This window comes from Cynoglossus semilaevis, chromosome 12, assembly GCF_000523025.1.
Source record: "Cynoglossus semilaevis isolate Cse_v1.0 chromosome 12, Cse_v1.0, whole genome shotgun sequence".
Lineage (NCBI taxonomy): Eukaryota > Metazoa > Chordata > Actinopteri > Pleuronectiformes > Cynoglossidae > Cynoglossus > Cynoglossus semilaevis.
The window spans coordinates 1,124,787-1,130,214 of NC_024318.1; the positions used below are offsets into that span (position 1 = coordinate 1,124,787).

General features: G+C 40.8%; 1 protein-coding gene across 6 annotated transcripts in view; it reads right to left on the bottom strand.

Annotated features, from left to right (window-relative positions):
* sertad2b (SERTA domain containing 2b) overlaps positions 1–5,428 on the bottom strand; it is a 28,036-nt gene that overhangs the window by 6,901 nt on the left and 15,707 nt on the right. The window contains exons 2-3 of one of the 6 annotated variants that reach the window (XR_003051306.1): positions 1,439–2,025; positions 29–1,171 (exon numbers count right to left, since the gene is read on the bottom strand). The exons of 2 other annotated variants lie outside the window; for them this stretch is intronic. The gene's annotated coding sequence lies outside the window, so the exon portion shown is untranslated. Of the gene's footprint in view, positions 1–28; positions 1,172–1,237; positions 2,026–5,428 lie in introns of those variants that run through there. 3 more of the 6 variants (XR_003051307.1, XR_003051308.1, XR_001760875.2) reach the window with 3 other exon arrangements.

Consider the following 5,428-nt stretch of genomic DNA (forward strand, 5'->3'; position numbering starts at 1 on the left):
CCACCCCCCCCCACTCTTCATCAGGCTATTTCAGGTTCTCTGGGATGAACACACACACACACACACACACACACACACACCGCTCTACTCTTCTGCTGCTGCTGCTGCTGCAGACTCATGAATGCAGAGCTGCAACACACACACACACACACACACACAGACCGGGTCAGCTGGGCGTAGCGCTGCCGTCCACCGTCATGACCGGACGTCCACTGTTCCCCCGTGCTGTAATTCATTCAGCCCTGCACATGAGGACGACATTGCCACACTCACTGCTGTTCTGTGTGTGTGTGTGTCTTCTTGTCACTCACTCACACACACACACACAGTGTTAAAGTAGTAAACACATTCCAGACCAAACCCAGAGGAAGAAGTGAGTTGTAGCGTTAGCCTGATCCACTTCAGTCAGAGTTCAGCTCCAAAAGGTCCGTGTCTAACCCAGATTAACCCAGATTATAACCCTAGAGTCTTGATGTAAAGTTGCATTAAATAAACAGAGTAAAAGAGAGCAGTAGCTCAGCTAATTAGCATTAGCATCAATAAAAGGATGGTTAATAAAACCTAAAGCTTGAACAGAAGAACAAGCGTCTTCTTCTGTGCAACAACGATGAAACAGACGCATTTCTGATACGAAAAAAAATCTGTAGCTCCAATCCAGACGGCAACAATCTGACTAGAAACTGGATTAGAGTTGATGTTTGCTGTGAGCAAGCAAACTTACTGTACAAATCTACTGTGCAGGTCTGGAACTAATCTGGAGATTTGGAGATCAACATTTCAACAAAACATGAAAACGTCACCTTTTTTACGCAGATGTTGATTTTTTTTTTTTTACAATAAATGTTTTCTTTTCAGACATGTGACTGTGACCGTATTGTTAAACGATATAGAAGTGGCAAAACAAAGTCCTGACAACCACAGCCCAGTCCAGAGTCTGAGCCCGAGGCTGCGGGCGTTTTGAGCAGCAGCCCCTCGACAACACGGTCCAACGCTGCTGCACTACAGTAGAACGCAGCGGCACTTCCTCTCACACACGATACAGTTACACCATGACGACAGTCACTTCTTCTGTTTCCACTGCTCCTACAACCGGCTCCTGCCTCGACTGCTCTCTCTGCTCGTACTACGTGAGATTAACTCACCTGAGAATTATCTTTTCAACGCCTTTTCTCTAAAAACAAATTAATAAAAACTGCTGACTTTTGCTATTTTTTTCTTAGAAACAGGAACGTGTTGATTTTTCAGAAATGACATGTTTTTTGTTTAATGAAATTTGAGTTTGATAAATCCAGTGTTGCTGCTGCACATTGGTGACTATCACATAAAAATCTGCTCGACATGTTGTTTTGTTTTTTTATTAGCTCAGGAATAGCCGAGCCAATCAGCATCAAGAAAACAAGGTTTGTGTTTGTGTGTGTTTTCCACCACCAACGCTCACATGACAAAGTCAGTTGGTTATCAGACCAGGAATTCACTACGATCTCTTACATAATGACTAATACAGGTTACAAAAGCCTCTCTGCTGCATAAGACTGTGGATTCCATCAATCAGTCACCGCTGTTGGGAGAATAACTGTCAAAACAAAGAAAAAGTTTGATTGTAAAACGACTCTTTTTCTCACTTATAGTAAAGCACAATGACACTGATGAAAAGGACCAACGACGGGGGGGGGGGCAGGAAGTCATGGAGGGGGGGCAGTGAACAGACGACACAGTACCAGATGAACTCTTTTTTTCAATGCTTGATAAAAAAAAAAACAAAAGAGTTGTTGAACGATATTTAATTGTCAATTTGAAATGCGGGCCACATAAGACTCTGGGACAAACGTACGTCTGTCTGTTGCCTAGTTGCCAGAAGTGGACAACATCTGCATTCTGTCCCTGGGTCTCAGTTTCCCTGCATCTGCCTCGGTCCAGAACTGGACGCAGCTGGTACCACCCTGTCCTTTAACTCAGCAAATGAAGACCCAGGACTCAGACATTGGTACTGACTCATGTTTTGGATATCTCTTCTGATGAAGGATTCTAAAGGAGGAAATCATTGCAAATACATCATGTCAACATGTTAAGTCAGAGTAAAGATCAGAGCGACTTCACGAGAGAAAAACTATATATTACAAATGTGTGTTTTACGGTAGTAAAAATAGAATCACATTTGTGAGCAGCCACTTTAGGAAACACTACAAGTCGATCAGAACAGAGCGCTGACAGTAGTGTGTGTTCTTAAGTAAATTCACAGTCACAGGTTGGTGAACACGACCTGCTACAGGCTTCATTTATTTGTTATTTAAATAACTACAGACTCAAGGAAAAAAAACATACAATGACGTATAATTAGAAAAAAAAAACATACAATGACGTATAATTACAGTGACTAAAAACTACAGAGATGGTTAGGATTAATCAGAGGTCAACAGACATGTCTGTATCTAGGCACAGGTCAGTGCTACACACGTTACACCTTGTCTTTCTATGTATATATATAAAAAATTAATTTTTAAAAAAGAGCCAGTGCCACAGCTCTACAGCAGCATCACCTGCTCAGCGGCTGCTCAACAGTCTCCATCTTATTACTGCAGGGTCGGCCTTATTACTGCAGTACCCACCTCAGCAGCCGTGCGGGGCCCTGTTACTGCCCGTCCTGTTACGGCAGCGCTGCCTTCACTGCCATCATTCTTCCTGCGTGCAGCAGCAGCAGCAGCAGCAGCAGCAGCAGCAGCAGCAGCAGCAGCCATATTACTTAAGTATAATCCTTATCATTGCAGTGGAAGCCTCGTCAGTGCACACGGAGCCGCGCTGCTGCACCGTGATTTACTCACAGGTATTTCAGCCACTGAAGGTAAACAGGGTGTAGCTGTGCTTTTTATGGGTTCAGATTGATTTGGGTTTTTTTGTTTTTTTTGAAAAATCATTATTTATCAGGTTGTACTTTTACAAGGGAGAGAAAAAAAACAAATTATTAATTAATTAATAAACTATTAATGGGTAAATCGTAACCTGTTACTAGGATTGTACTTTTACTTTTACGAGGGAGAGAAAGAAAACAAATGATTAATTAATTGATAAATTAATAATGGGTAAATCGTAACCTGTTACTAGGTTAGTGGTGTGATTTGCAGGAACTAGTAGCAGGAAGAAAGAAAAGTCTCCAACACAGGAATAAGTGCCAAGAACTACAAACGGTACCAGAGCTGTGCTGGGTCAGCTGTCATAAACTATAGGAAAGTATCAGGTTTCACGGCGATGAAGCATCAAAATGACCCCTCCTCCAGGGGCAGAATTAAACCGGACTATTCAAACTACCAGCCGGGAGTTCGCATACTTTCCTGACTGACCAGAGGAACTTCAGACTTCAGATCAATGCACAAATTTGGTAAAAAAAAAAAAAAAAAAAAAAGACTTCCAAAATGTCGGTAAGAATTGACCCAAGATGTTTGACAGTGTGAGCAAAGTCTTTAAAAATGTTTCCTAATTTTAGTCGGTTCTGCAAAAAAAACACAAACAAAAAAAACATTTGGAGGTTTGTTTGTCAAGCGCACGGCTCCTAATACGAAGCTGATCTTCTCTGTTATCAGCACATCTACAGCACAGGCACTTATGCAACTTTGCATCACACACTGTCTCCGACCAAGGTCCAGACACACTGTGTGTGTGTGTGTGTGTTTGTTTGTGTGTTTGTGTAGTAATCTCTGTGTTCAGTTTTCATTATCAGTAGAAAACTATGTTTGCTGCGTTGCTGCCTCATTAGAACAGATTAAACCACAGAACCACAGAACCACAGAACCGATCCACTTATGGGCTCACAGCTACAATTTGCTGCAGAACCTGATGTTTTGGACCGAGAGAGTATCGGTTCAAAACCCTGGAAAGTTGATCCACGGCTAGAACTGCAATTTAAAGTCTTTAAAATGTGGTAGAAAAAAAGGTTTTTTAATGTGTAAATTTGGGAAGTAGTTCACAAGATAAGCTGTAGGTGGCTCCAAAGTTGTGGTCACCATAAAAGCATTAAGTTGTAATGAGGTTTTTTTTTTCTAAATTGCATGGTTGTTGTGTCTTACAATACATCAAGACAATATTCATTCATATCTAGAAGATGATGAAATGTTTATGTCAAAACCTCATCTTTTTTCTTTTCTGCATTTTGTCCTCATTAACCTGGAGATGTCCATTTTTTTTATCTGCATAAAAACGTACCTGATTTTACTGATATGTTTTCCTTAGATTTCCCATTCAGGCCTTTTACAAACTAATCAAAACCTGTGCACAAACACAGTCTGATGGAACCCCGACTTCTGACACAGGAGGCAGCTGGGCCTCCTCCACCTCCTCCTCCACCTCCTCCTCCTCTTAGTGCTGCTGCTGCTGCTGCTGCTATGTTGTGGCACATGTTATGAAGCAGAGGTCCCCTCCTCAGCCCCCCCCCAACTTTCACTCACTGCAACAATAGACTCTACTCTACACATTACAAAAGTGCATGACGTTTACTGCCAAAATCTGCGACAATACTCCAAAGTAAACCAAAGCGTGTTGGGTTTCAGCCCACTGCTGTAACATGAAATCGAACGAACGAGACACCGTTAAGATGAGACAAAAGTCTCCGTCTCCGTGTTGACATGTTGACATGTTGACACGGCCTTTTTTACTTCAACAATAGTGAGTTCTTCTTAAATTTGCTCCTTGCACTCACCGTCATTTTGATGCTTTCGTAACACACGTCATTTCATCCATTTTTATCCTGAACAGCTAAAGGCACATTGCGAGACTTTTCATTTCTATAAATTTGCTAAATCACTTTTGAGTTTCTATAAACTGTGTAGGAAAAGACCAACTTTCACTTCCATTTCACCTTACTTGTGTGTTAAAAAATGTGCACCGTATTTTAAGACTTTCTATTCCACAGTGACGCCTAAAGGTGCAAAAACAGGGAGGTTGTCGAAATCATGTTATGTTTCGCACAGACATTAACGTCCAGTGTTAACAGTTAAAGTACAAAACTAAATACTTGCTCTACGTACAACTCAAGATGAACTTAAACAGGTCTTAACTGTTGGACGTACTTTTTTTTTTTTTGCATAGATGACCATCTTTTGACAAAGTTACGTACACGCACTCTCTGGTTTGTCCGTTGGGGCAGACAAACAAACATGGCGGAACAAGATGGCAGCCAAAGCGATGCAAGGCTGTTGCATAAAGTGAAAATGTATCTGTTTTAAAAGTTTTTTTTAAAAAAAAAACGTATTTATATTTTACTATAAGCTGTCAATTCAACAAACGGAGCTTGTGGAGTGTTTGTATTTTTTTTTTTAATTTTCAAATTAATTCTATTCAACGTTACTGCTGATGTTCCTGTATAGTACTGGACCTTTAAACCATTTTTTTTCTGTCAAAAGTTCTAAGGAAGTCAATTATGATACATTTTTTTGGTAGA